Here is a 14,506-nt window from a genome sequence, read left to right as displayed (position 1 = left end):
GTAAGCAAGCCCCATCTATATAATTTGCGTTAGCTACTCCTTACACTTATAAGCCTCATTTGCAATTAGTTAGTATACTAAACATTTTATACTAGAAATATTTTTATGGCAAAATAAAGTTTGCCGGATCGGCTAGTATATATACATATGTATATTCATATTCACATTTAAAATTAGTGGGGCGCATGGCATCGTGCCTTAAGGCAAATTGCTGGAACTTCCCGTACCAAAAATTATTTTTTTTGAAAAGATTAACAATTTTGAAAAAAATTTACTCTGAAAAATTAGATTTTTGAGAAACTATAAATTTTTGACAAAAATTTACATTTTTATGAAAAAAAGACTTAGAAGAAAAGTGTATTTTGAAATATTTTGGAAATTCTGAACTTATTGATTTGTTGTTGCTTGAGTGCAATGGTCTGAATATATCTCCTTAATTTTACTTAGAAAGCATAATTTGTTTTTGAAGGAGGAAAATGGTTAACTTATTTTGTAAATATGGAAATTGTGGAAACCATTAAGCATAATAGTAAAATAATGAAAGATGGTGTATCTTTGGGTAAACCAGGTTAATATTGCATTTATTTGTAAGTCAACGACCTATAGACTTTGTTGTTTATAAAATTGCTATTACTAATCAATTCTATTTATGCGAGAGGCCTGGATAAAGAGGCATCGATGGGGTACAAAGTTTCCGACTAGGAGCACATTATACTGCTTGAACGGTTGTTTACTCAACGATGATACAGTGATGAAGCTTTTTTGTAGAAAAAAGTATTTTATCACTAATTGTCTTATAAATTCTATCATACGTTCGCGGTCGATAATGCGACAATTGCCGGAACTTCGATTCTTTTTTAATCGAATGTTAGTATATTACTGCTATCGAGCTTCCTAGCTATCCCTGTGCGGATACATAAATTGCTTTCAGAGCCATGTTACGTGTTACACGTTACAGGTTTAGAATAATCGTAACGAAGAAGGCGTCGTCCAAAATAGAAAAGTGTGTGACTAATTCTTACAAATGTAGAAAGAATTAACAAGTCTAAATTTATGTTTGACAGACTAAGCAAATAGTAGACGCAAAGCATAACTCACGAATGAGTTTAATACAGACTCTATTCTTCGGATACTTTTTGCATATGTAGCAGTTGTATTTCATGTTTTTTTTTCAGAATCAGAAATGTGTACATGTAACTCAAAATAAATTGAATTTTAATGTCTGCTATTTTATAGTGTCATATATATTAGAGATATCTATCTCATCAGTGTAAATATAAACAAATTTTAAACTTTCCGAAGAAATTTATTTTCCTCAGAAAATCCGATTTACTGGTCGACGTTTCAAGCCATTTTGAATCGTGACGTGAAGTATTATGGGTGTGTGTAAGTTTATGTGATCCAAAATTTGACTTTTTATCGACTTTATCGCCAAAAAGGTTGCACTGATAATAAAATATCATTTGATGAAACTCTATAGGAACTCGTTTTTATTAGTTTTGCGAAATTTTGCAGAAAGGTAAAATAATTTTACGTTCACGTTTTTTCCAAAAAAATTTGAACTATTTTTAAAAATTTTAAATTTGTTCGAAAATACCTTCAAAATTTAATTTTAAAAATTCAACAAAGTTTGAAATACTGGGCAGGGGTTTTACGATGTGTGCCGAGATTTGACCTTTCGCCTACGTTTTCTCAAAAGGATTGCACGGATTTAGAAAATTTAAAAGCCCATTCTCATTAATGTAACTCGATAAGGATTTGCGTTGAATTATAATAAAAAATCATCGAAGTTTAGAATTAAGCAATTCTAATCAGAATCTATGCCGAAGCATCTGTACTATGCGGTGTTTCGTTGGTCGCTACTGATTACAGTTTACGTCAACACTTAAATATATTTTTAGAACACGAAATGGATAAAATGAAATGTACTGCGATTATGTCGATTATGTATACGTTTCAGGAATTTCATTCAAGTTCACAACTAGTTTGTGCAATTTTTTTTCTATCATCGGGCCACACAAAAATCGCATTTGGGTCATTTATTTCAAAAGTTATTGATTTATCATGGCGGCAATATGCTACGTAGGTTTAATTAAATATGGTCATTAATCTTCAATATTTAAAGACACTACTAAATGTTGAGCCTGATATATTTCACGTAAAAATATTTATAAGCAAATCTTTGGCAAATATCGATCAATGTATAGAATCAAAATTTAACAAGATAAATGTGCTAAGAATTTATTAAATATGGCACTGTAAACAACCTATTTTATAAACAGAAATATCGGCGAATTATATGCTATTTCATGGTATGTTATCAGTAGCGATATAAAAGGTTTAATTATTCTATATCCGTAATATTTTATTTGACTAATTATTATGTAGTTTCTTAATTAATGCGGAATGTTTTTTTTATAAAAAATATTAAATAAATTAAGAAATGAATACAATGTACATTCCAAAAGTGCTCGTCATCATCTAGTCGTAAGCAACAGACAACACAAATCTTCTTATCATTATTTAATAATGTCAGCTGATTGTGCAAATATTTTCGCACTTCTGGAATATTTTTTGCGAATTTATATTTAACGAATTATTATGTACTATCGTATCTTGCATTTATTTTAAGGGGTTCTTTTTTTGTTACAAAAAATGCAAGATATTTGTTTTTGTTTTTCTCGAAATGTATTTATCATAGAGACATGCGGTTTTTTTTAAACAAAAATTACAAAGTCATAGAATATTTCGTGATTTTCTTCTTTTCTTTCTTCTTTTTTGCGCCGTCATTTTTTAACCAGGGGGCGCCAAAGTCGGTCTTGATCAATCTCTTTTGCGGTGCCACAGATAAATCCGTTGCGCATCGCCCGAAACAAAAAAAAGAAGGACTACGTTGAAGAAGGAGTTTGAATCCAGTCCCCCTACCAAAATGAAAGAAAAAAAGCAAGAACGAAAAAAATGACAGCTATTTAAAAAAAAGTGTCAAAAAAGGCCTTTTTTGGGGCGAGAAGCTTCGCAAAATTTTTTTTGCGTAATGTTATCAAGTTGTTTGAGGTAGGGGACTAGGTATTGCAGTGGTGAACAAATTAAAAAAAATGCAAGTAAAAAGGTATTTAAAATTTTTAATATAATATACTAAATACACCATTTAATTTAATGTACTAAATACACCACGGTGTTCAGAGATGCTGACACATTAAAAAGGTCATGTGCATAGGGTATTATAATAAAAAAGAGGCAGCTGGTATACAATAGCTCGCGGAGCGATAAAAAAACGCTTTCAGAGGATCATACATATAGAGATAAATATATCTATAACTTCCTCAAAAAAATAGATATTGAGATGATATTTTTTTAAAATAATTCTAAGGTTTTTAGCTTTCATAATATCAAAAAATCTCAAAACCGAAACAAAGAAATATAAAAAAAGAACAACCCCCTTAAATATATATTACTTTCAATATACTATAATAGATATTAACTCTTCTCATCCTGCACCGTTACCTACTAGTAAGTCGACTCAAATAAAGAATTGTAATTAAATATGTTTTATATAAATTGGTCATAAAGAACATCAAAATTGCCGAAAGAGAAGTAAAAATTCCAAACCGATTCTGAAAATTTAAAAATCGTTCGTCAGACACGATGGAATCGTTCTGATTTATTTTTAATAAAAACTGGTCAGGTCATTCATTCGTAATAATTGATAAAAAAAAAGTTTCAGATGTGTAAAGCAGTTGATTTACCTATCGTGCATAATTTTAATTGTACCATATTTCTGTTTAAACCGAAAACAAGAGAACACGCGTTTCTTAAAATTTTGCGGTAGAATAATTTCATTTTCCGTAATGGCTAGCAAACATAATCAGCTAACAAACTATATATAATATATATATTAGGGTGGTCCTTAAAATGGTCATTTTCGAATTTCCTTGCTCCCAGGGGCTCAAATGGTTCCAAATTGATAAAAAACAATTCTCTGAAAGTTTTAGCTCTTAATATTAACGTTTAGATAGAGCGCAATTCAATCAAAGTTTTGTATGGAAATAGCATGGAAAAATTTTCAAAAATTGTAAAAATGTTTTTTAGATGTAACTTAGCGAACAAATGAATTAATAAAACTCATTCATTTGTCGCTAAGTTATACCTAACACATTTTTTTTAAATTTTCAAAATTTTTTCCATGCTCTTTCCATACAAACTTTGATTGAATTGCGCTCTATCTAAACGTTAATATTAAGAGCTAAAACTTTCAGAGAATTGTTTTTTATCTATTTGGAACCATTTGAGCCCCTGGGAGCAAGGAAATTCGAAAATGACCATTTTAAGGACCACCCTAATATATATATATATATATATATATATATATATATATATATATATTAGGGGTGGTCCTTAAAATGGTCATTTCCGAATTTCCTTGCTCCCAGGGGCTCAAATGGTTCCAAATAGATAAAAAACAATTCTCTAAAAGTTTTAGCTCTTAATATTAACGTTTAGATAGAGCGCAATTCAATCAAAGTTTGTATGGGAAGAGCATGGAAAAAATTTTGAAAATTAAAAAAAAATGTTTTAGGTATAACTTAGCGACAAATGAATGAGTTTTATTCATGCTATTTTCATACAAAACTTCGATTGAATTGCGCTCTATCTAAACATTAATATTAAGAGCTACAACTTTCAGAGAATTGTTTTTTATCTATTTGAAACCATTTGAGCCCCTGGGAGCAAGGAAATTCGAAAATGACCATTTTAAGGACCACCCTAATATATATATATATATATATATATATATATATATATATACATCTATATATATATACATCTAAGTCTGTTTTTACACGGTTTTGATATAACACGGTTTGAAAATTGAATATTTTTATTTTTTTACACGATTTTATTCCATTTAGCACGATTTGAAATTTTATGTACTTAAATTTTTTTTGTTAAATTTAATTTTTGCGAAGAATGTTCATATCACAAAAAAGTATTTATGAAAGAAAAAAGTCTGAAACCATCGATAGTATCGATAGTTTGCGAACACTAGCTTAAAGATTTAAGTAAATTCCCCTTTAGTGCGTGCAAACAATTTTTACTGGTCAAAGCAAATGTGAATAGCACTAATTTAGGAGAATTATTATTAAAATAAACATGAATTCTTGTTCTTGAAAATTCTTGTTTTTCACTAATTTTAATAGGTTTTAGAGAGTAGGACAAATCATCCATTTTTGTATGAGATCAATGTCTTTTTTTTACACGTTTTTTTTACACGGCTTCTTCTGGAACCAATCTCCGTGTAAAAACAGACTTAGGTGTATATATATATATATATATATATATATATATATATATATATATATCATGTTTTCTATAAAAGCGGACACCCGAACTCAATAATTGATGCAGGAAAAAATCTATATAGTTAACCAAATAGAAACGGGTCAAACAGCCCGTTTTGAACTTTGAATTGGAAAGCATTTATAATATTATTGTTTCTGAAAATGTGACGATTGAAACTTTTAGTACTAATCAATTTATTGTTAAAATAGTTTTAAATTTTGTTGTTGTTTATTTTTAGCAATACTTAATGTAAACCTTTACCTACTATATGTTCAATCCGATTCAGAGAGTAAGATTTGTGAATATATATGCATTATCAAAATTGTGGTATACTGCGCAAATCTTAACTGCTCCTTATATATAGTGAATGAATTTATATGGCAAAACCAATTATATAAAATTCAAAGAAAACAAATGAAAAAAATATGAAGAAGGTGGATTAAACCTCATTAATGTAGAGAAAAAGCAGATGCACTTATCACCAGAAACTTTATAAAAATCATAAATGGAGAAAATACCGAAAACAAAAATTTAATATTGAATTATATATTAAAAATAAACAATCAATATCACATAATTCAAATTCCCAGAGTATATAGAGAAATTATAAAGTTGGTGAAAAAGTATAATGATATAAATATCACAACAAAACATATTTATTCTGAATTGAATGAAATTATAATTTTAAATCCAATTGAGGGGAAATACCCAGATCTGAATTGGAATATAATTTGGAAAAATATTATATATTATCTAAAAAAGTATCGAAGCAAACAAAGGCAGTAAAAAAAGATTTATTTTTGATAACCAAACCTTTCTCTGATTAATAAAGATATATTGTTTCCTTTTTGAGTATGGTAATATTTTGAAGAATTACTAGCTCAAGCCGGATGTATATTGTATTTTATAAGATTTTTACATATACCTGCAACTTATAGTTTCTCACATGTATTTTCACCTAATCTTTCCATTATTAATAAGCAAGTGTTTTATTTATATTAACTTCCCTATATTAATATTAATCACAAAAAATCGAAAATGAAAATTTTTATATATCTTTACCTTTTAAAGGTCACTGAACCTTTTATCGTAGTTTAGAAAAAATGGATGTGTGTGTGTGGATACAAATCTTTGTCAGATTTTTTCAAAAATTTCAAAATTTTCAAAAATCCAATTTTCTCAAAAATTTCAAAACTTTTTTAAATAATTTAATTTTTGGTTCGGAAAGTTCCAGCAATTCGCTTTAAGGCACGATGCCATGCACCACCAGTTGAACTATATATATATATATATATGTTTATGTATTAAGTGCTGGAAGGACTTATAAATGAAATGAATACCGATATCATTATGACTGATTCTGCCCGAATTCACTCGCTGCGCTTTTGTCTGGCATTTTTATTGACTACTAGCTGACCCGGCAAACGTTGTTTTGCTAATAAGGTATATTCTAAACCATTTCTAGAGAAACAAAAATATTAATACTTTAAGTGCATAAGCATGTGTTGTTTGAATGCTGTATACAATTAGGTATTATAAAAACAATAAACCCCATTAGTTTGTCCATATTTTGTCAATACAATCAAATTGCAAGTTTTATACACTTTCTATAGAAAACATCGTATAATCCAATCCGAGTCTTTTTTGGTCTTTCGGATTATTAATTACGCTTCAAGTTTTTCAGATTCTTTTTGGATTCTGGATTTTGCGTATAATTGTAAATAATACTACTGAACTTATACAAAATTTTCAAATTTTTGCGAGGAGAGATAAAAAATGAACTAAGTATTTCTGCTTGTTGAAAAGTTTCAAGTTACATTCGATGAATTAAAGTAAATTTAATAAAAAGTATATATGTAGAGCAGGGTGAGACACAAAGGTCCAATTTGACTTTGAGCAAATATAAATTATATTGTGAAAACCATAACAATTATATCACAACAAATAACACATATCAAACGAACAATTATCTGACTACGTTCAGTAAACTGACTTCTACTTCATCATTGTAGAAATGTGCTTTTTTTGATGTCTTTCAAAAATTTGTTATCTAGACCTTTTTATCCTATATGCAGGGTAACTTGTAACGGGCAGGTGGCAAAAGGTTTAAAGCCTTATTATAATTTTAAAGGTATTTTACAAAATAATTACATTTTTAACTAATGCTAAAACTTTCAACGGAAGAAAATACTTTTATTATGGATTTTCAAAGATTACCGTTTATCTCCCCCATTTCAAAGATTATCGTTTTCAAATCAAGGTTGTAGCTGGCTATACATCTTTTTTCCTCTACTTTCAAATATTGTTGTTAAACAATGCTTAACTTTACTGATTTTTGGCACATTGGTGGTGGACCTTTTTAATCCCGGACCTTCATATATTACTATCTATTCTGCGATAAATTCTGGGAAATTATAACTGAAAAAATGTTATTCGACAAAATGCCCATTTGATCGATACCAAATTTAGGTTCTGAATTTAAATAAAATAAATAAAAAATAATATAACCTAGAAAATGTTTTATAAATACCAATGAGTATATAATTATACAAATGAGATCTTTCAGAGCACCGTGTTTGAGAAAAATATGCCAAAAAGTTCATTTTCATATTAACATTTCAAAAAAGTTGATAGTTTGAGTCTCTAGTAACACTTGCTGCCCGTTTACTAACGTTTTTGTATATAAATAAAACTACAAACAAAACTATTTACTACAGATTTATCATAATTAAATAATATTCGCGTAAAACATCCTATTAAACGTAATTGAACATCATCCGTCAAAAGCGTTTGACATTTCACGAAATTGCCACCGTCAATTGTTTTATTTAAATTACGCTTCAACAAAAATTTTCAAATTAAAAATGTAAAGTTTCTACGCGGATTTGAAATAATTTCTCACCTTTTGGACTTTCTCTGGATTGGCACGAATTTTTCAAGACTAAGACTGACCAAATCGATTCAGCCGTTTTCGAGTTTTATTCGGACATTTGAAAGAGAGCTCCATTTTTATGTATAAGATAGAGTTAGACTGTCCCGCATGGAACAGATATTAATTAAAGAATAAAACAAACGTATGTGGACTTACATACAAAATATTTAAATATCTTGCTTCCAAGATCGATTTCAATAGTCGAAGTTCGTAAATAACACAATCTACATTTTGATGACAAATATTGTTTCATTTTGAAATATGCTGAGTGAATGAAAGAAAAAAATTAATTTATACTGTATAGGATTATAGTGCTCATAGCTTTTAATCATTTTATACCTAAATAATAATAAAGGGAAATTGCATGCTTCACTAGTGATTCATTCAACCGGTATCTATACATGTATAATCTCTTGCTAATTATATTTGATATGATTCAGCAGATAGTGTTCGTTATTGATTTAATTACACAACTTTAAGATGCGTTGAACTATCTTCGAATTCGGTCAGGTTCGCATCAGATGGGCTTTGTTGTTATTTAATATTTTAATGTGGCAATGTATATATATATATATATATATATATATATATATACATATATATATATATATATATATATAATGTAATATTATGTAAAATAGTATTTTATATATTATAATCAAATAAAGAAATAAGGAGATTAAAAAAAACAAAAAATACCCCAAATAAAAATGAATAGCAAATACAGGAAAAATACTAAAAAATTAAAAATAATAGTAATTACTCCAATAAGCAATTGACTATGGAAATATGGCGAAATATAGCTCTATTCAACTTTATAAAGATGTGTCTATAAAATGAATCGAGTCACCTTTTTAAGAAGGCTTCCAGTTGTATCAAATTTATATTAATACAATTTAATAATTTTTCTAAATATATTGCTTTATTACGCAAAACCAATATAATCTTTAACGTTGATACTGGATGTTGACATAATTTTATAATACGAGTAATTTGTTTTTATATCTTGCTCATGTTTTGAATGTTTCATTAAAATAATTATTAAATAGTTGATAAGAGACAATGACGTATGAAAAAACGCTTTGTATTTTGAGATATTTTTATTTCGTGTATAATGATAGATCAATTACATTCTTTGTTATTAAGAATGTTAATTACAAATGTTAAATCTTTGAATATATGATGAAAATGCCAACTTAAAGTTTTTTTTATAGCAAGTTGCAGGCTTTTGCACATGTATACATATTATATGTGAAGGCTTGGAATCCCTTGAGAGGGTATTCTAGTGAAGAAATAAAAAAACTATTTAAGAATATGTGTTCGAGAGAATTTTTGAAAAACTAAATTATTTTCTGAGATACAGCTGTTTGACCATGATAATTCTCTTCTATTTTGTTTCTTTTTCGAAACTTTAAAATTGTTTTTCTCAAAATTGCCTTTTGCAATACGATTCCCACGATTTCTAGAGTTTTATTGGACCGATTTACTTGAAAATTACGGAGAACATTCTTTATAGACTTCTCTCAGACATATATTAGCTTCATTCCCAAGTTTTAATTTTTAACATATCAAAAAAAAGTTTTGAAACTCGGAAAAATAGTAAGAATTTGATCCTTTTTTCAAACATTTGCCATTTTGTTAAAAAATAATTTTTAACTTAATCCTAGTATATGCCATTGCGACATCATTTTAGATTAATAAACTTTTTTTTTTCTGTTTCATATTACTAGAAGTGTTGCAATCGTGGGCATGGTTATGGGTCAACTTTTTTCAAACCACTCACTTCAACCACTGCCAATGTTTAAAATTAACTTTTTTGTTTTAATTTTTTTCTGTACTCTTGTAACGTTGATTATATTGTGTAGGAGTCGATCATTAATAATTATATATATATATATATATATATATATATATATATATATATATATATATATTTAAGAAAATATGAAATAATATGAATTATAATCATTATTCAAATATAGCATATAATACAATGTGTTAACACGTATTTTTATCTTATAAATATAACCATGGCCCTTTTAAACAATCTTATCAAAACCAATTTAATTATGAACATGTCTAAATTAATTCACACCACATCAGTAAATAATGAAGTACAAAAATTGACAAGACCAAAAGTAGTTGATAAATTAATTTTTAAAAAAATTGATTGCCTATTTTTCACGGTTATTTAAATGATCTAAAATTCATGTCCTTATTAGAATACCTCTTTAACCACTAAAATTATGATTAAATTTTTCTAATACGTTTTTTTTTGTAATTACTCATTATTAGGTTAAATGGAATGATATGCATAATAGATGATTTTTAGTGCTTGAAAGCGAATTAAATGAATTTTTCAAACGTTATAAAATTTGTTGTGTTATACAAATAATGCATTTCGTTGCGGCCCTGACTTGATTTGACTGTCGAATCCGAATTAGGCGACAATGTGAATGTCGAGCGAGCCTTCGAGTACTTTTTCATTAAATTTTCAATAGGAATTCCTCCGTACATTCTTTGAGTGTGCGTGTTTTCGATATCTGGGTGTGATGCATGATGCTCTCTAAATGAAACAACTGTAGAACAACGAACAATGACAGTCGCAAACGACACTAAATTATGCATCGTGTCGAATTTCTAAGGCACCTCTATCTATTCAGAACTTTGCGTTAGACTTTTGCTTTATATCTCCTGTGTGTGACTCTAGTGTGAAAATTATAGATGCCATATCGTGTAGTGATTGATTGGATATAGTATAGTGATATCAAGTGGGAAAACATGCTGCAAATAAAGAGGAACTGGACAACTTCAGGTGGTTCAAAAATATATATTTTTTTAAATTAAAATGATTAATGTCGTTTTTAATAAAAACAAAATAGTGTTGCAACCAAAAATTGGTAAATTTTGTTTTATACATGTTACTAATTTTTAGGAAACATTCATTTTTTTCTACAAAAGAATTTAATTATTTTAATATGATCACTATTTTTTGTTTATAAAATATATTGAATTAGATGACAAATATGATACATACTATCAGTGGTGTTGTCGAGCCGGAACGCGCCGGAACGTCGTTCCGGAAAATCATTTTTAGGCCGGAACACGTTCCGGCAAAAAAAAATTTAAAAATCGCTACATACAAAAAATGATTTAATAAGTGAATTTTATAAAATATAATTCAACTAATTTTTATTAAATGTTCCTATTATTGTAATAAACATAAATATATGTGCACAAAATAGGTTTTGTAATGATTTTTGTTTCCTTCCTTTTCGAACGGAACCGGAACAAACATGAAAATCGGTTTTTGAACCGGTTTCTAAATTTTAGCGTTCCGGCAAAAAAAATTTAGCACAACACCACTGCATACTATTATTATATTTATCAACATCCTGTAGGGTAAGTTACTGTTATCGTCCAAAAAACAAAAATGTTTTTGCATCTTCACGTTTCGAACGTTTCTTTTTATTTCTGAAAATTTTGAAATTTGTAAATACCTTAGAAAAAATGGGTATGTGTTTGTGTGTCTATGTATGGATACAATTTTTTGTCTACGATTTCGGGCGGATCAGCCGATTTGAATAGTTCTAAAAATATTCAATTAGTAATGATAGTTTTTGGCAAAGACAGGTCCAGCTGTTTCGGAGATACGGAACTACATGTGCATAAAATTGTAGTTTTTGAGAGTACGAAGCATCCGATTTGAATAATTCAAAAACTATTTTGCTTGTGTTGACAGTGTGAAGAAACGAAAATGTTTGGGGGAGACAGTTTTTTTATTTTATTTCAAAATCTTTTTTTTTTTCATTTCAAAATCTTTTGATCAAAAATTTTTTAATATCATAAATATTTTTGGTTTTTAATTTTAATTTCACCTAAAATTCTAAAGTTTACTTATATACATCAAATAAGTTATTTTCACTTTGCAATTTAGTTTATTCTTAAAAATTTGAGAAAAAATCTTTTGTTTTAACTCTTAACTTCTTAACTTCATTTTAACTTTGAGTTTCGTTCAGTTACTTTTTATGTGAACCTATTAAACGTCGTCGTCGTCGTCCAATTTATAAGCTCTTATAATTTATCTTTAAACGAATAATGAAAGTTGCAGTATTTATAATAATTTATTTGAAAACATTTAATATTCTTTGAATATTTTATTATATCACGGGAAGTTTCAGCAATTTGCCTTAAAGAAAATTCATTTTCTTACTCAATTCATGCGTACTCTATTTTATTTCAATACGTTAAATATGTGTGCTTTCAGCTTTTTAATCTGTTTATATATAATTATCATTATTGTTGATTATTGCGCGAAAACAGATTCATATGTGAGAGCTACATTTTGCATCTTCTTTTCTCTATACTTTTTCGATTAAAATGTTTTTCATTGATGATAAAATAAATATACGATTGGTGTATTCTTTTGAAGTACGATTCATGCAGTTGCTTTTGACTAAATTTTTTAAACACGCGCTTAAGTAATTAAGCTCCTTTAATTCCACGATATGATTTATACTTTTGTTTTGAAAAATTCATTTCGCGAGTCACTAACTCAATCTTTAGTTTAATGAGCGAGATTTTTAGTATTAATTTTAATACATCAACACGATTTTTGTAAATATCAGTTTCTTGACCGATTTTCTAGAATAATTTGACTCTTTATATACATACTGCTGTGCAGACTCTGCACAATACCATCTAATTCAATTATTTTTTACAATTTACAATTCACCAATAAATTTATATCGTCTAAGCAAAAAAAAGCATTCAATCTGTACCATTGATATTATCTAATATTTATAGCGACACTTCTGAAATTTTTCATGTTAAGTATGAAAAAACATACATAATTAATTAGCAAATATTTCTTGCATCATAACTAGTACAAAACGGTCCTACTCTGCATTTTCATTAACAGAGAATAACAAATAAGTGATAAATCATACGAATCGGTTTACTATAACGATGATAACATATCGAGATAAACCATCGAGAAATTTTTATTTATTGATAGTTCAATCAAATTTGGTATTTGCTTAATGTCGGGCTCATAACCGGGATGTTTTTACAATGCGGATGATTAGAATTCAGCTATTGTTCCTATGAGTCATAATAAAGTTGTGATTGTGATTATAAACTTGTTGCCTGCGTATTATTGACAATATAATTTTCAATTTCAAATATACTGGCTACTATTCTTTTATGTCGCTCTAAATATTTGGTAGAAATCACTTATAATGATATATTGTTAACTTATTAGTTATTATTTATGAGACGTTCATTCGACTAGATAAATGCCACTTACAACTAGTGTTCAGCTTGTTTTTTTGCTGGCTTGTTGTCAACAAAAATTTTGATGCATTATTATCAAATTACAAAGTACGATACATTTATAATCTTCTGTTTATTATAATATTTATATTTTTGTGGTTTTCTCTACATTTTCGAATTTAACCGGTACGGCGACATACAAGCACAAAGGGCTCTTTTGATATAAAACTAGTGGTGCATGGCATCGTGCCTTAACTCAAATCGTATCGTATTTTTTTTTTATTAAATTTGACCAGTTTTAAATTAAAATGTTGAAGCGCGTGAGCGCCGTGTTTCGCAGTCTAACAGTTAAATATTATAAATCTTGGTACGGAACACATAGAAATGTAAACAAAATTTCTGGTATAAAATATCTCATAATTTGGCGCGCATATGTCTAATGATTATTTTTGACCGACAAATAGCATTTTTTTTACTTCTTTCATTGGATCTCCGAAAGCGCTAGACCTGCTTTCCCAAAAAAATAATTAGTTCTTCATTTCGCCAATACAAGTAAAATGTTTGTTGAATTGATTTTTTGAAACTTTTTGCCCCATATCTTCGACGGCTGGACCTGCCTTGGCCAAAAACTAATCAGTCTCCTTATCAATAGTGAACGAATGTCCTTTGAATCATTCGAGTAGATTGAACCGTATTCCCGATATCGTCGACGGAAATTTGTATCCGCACACACACACATACATACATCCATTGTTTTAAGGAAGGGAAGTTTTTTTTTATTTATTACACAAACACATACATATATCCATTTTTTTAAGGTATGCATAAATATTCAGAAACCTTTGAAAAGTAAAGATATATAAAAAATTTCATTCTCGATTTTTTTTTTTGCAATTACTATAACTTACCCTACGGGAAGTTAATGAGTCGATAAAATGTCATTTGCGGTATATTTTGTTC

At 28.2% G+C, this 14,506-nt stretch overlaps 2 protein-coding genes across 2 annotated transcripts in view; one reads left to right on the top strand and one right to left on the bottom strand.

Annotated features, from left to right (window-relative positions):
• Positions 1 to 14,506, top strand: part of LOC113377406 (equilibrative nucleoside transporter 1) — a 43,568-nt gene that overhangs the window by 8,902 nt on the left and 20,160 nt on the right. The gene's annotated exons all lie outside the window — the stretch shown is intronic.
• The window catches only part of LOC113377407 (probable nuclear transport factor 2), a 32,784-nt gene that overhangs the window by 11,053 nt on the left and 7,225 nt on the right, over positions 1 to 14,506 (bottom strand). The window lies entirely within an intron of this gene.

The sequence above is a fragment of the Ctenocephalides felis genome, unplaced genomic scaffold (genome assembly GCF_003426905.1).
Source record: "Ctenocephalides felis isolate EL2017-DRISC unplaced genomic scaffold, ASM342690v1 CF-g0.4_SCAFFOLD_01886, whole genome shotgun sequence".
NCBI classification, from domain to species: domain Eukaryota; kingdom Metazoa; phylum Arthropoda; class Insecta; order Siphonaptera; family Pulicidae; genus Ctenocephalides; species Ctenocephalides felis.
This window is presented reverse-complemented; position numbering and strand designations above follow the sequence as displayed.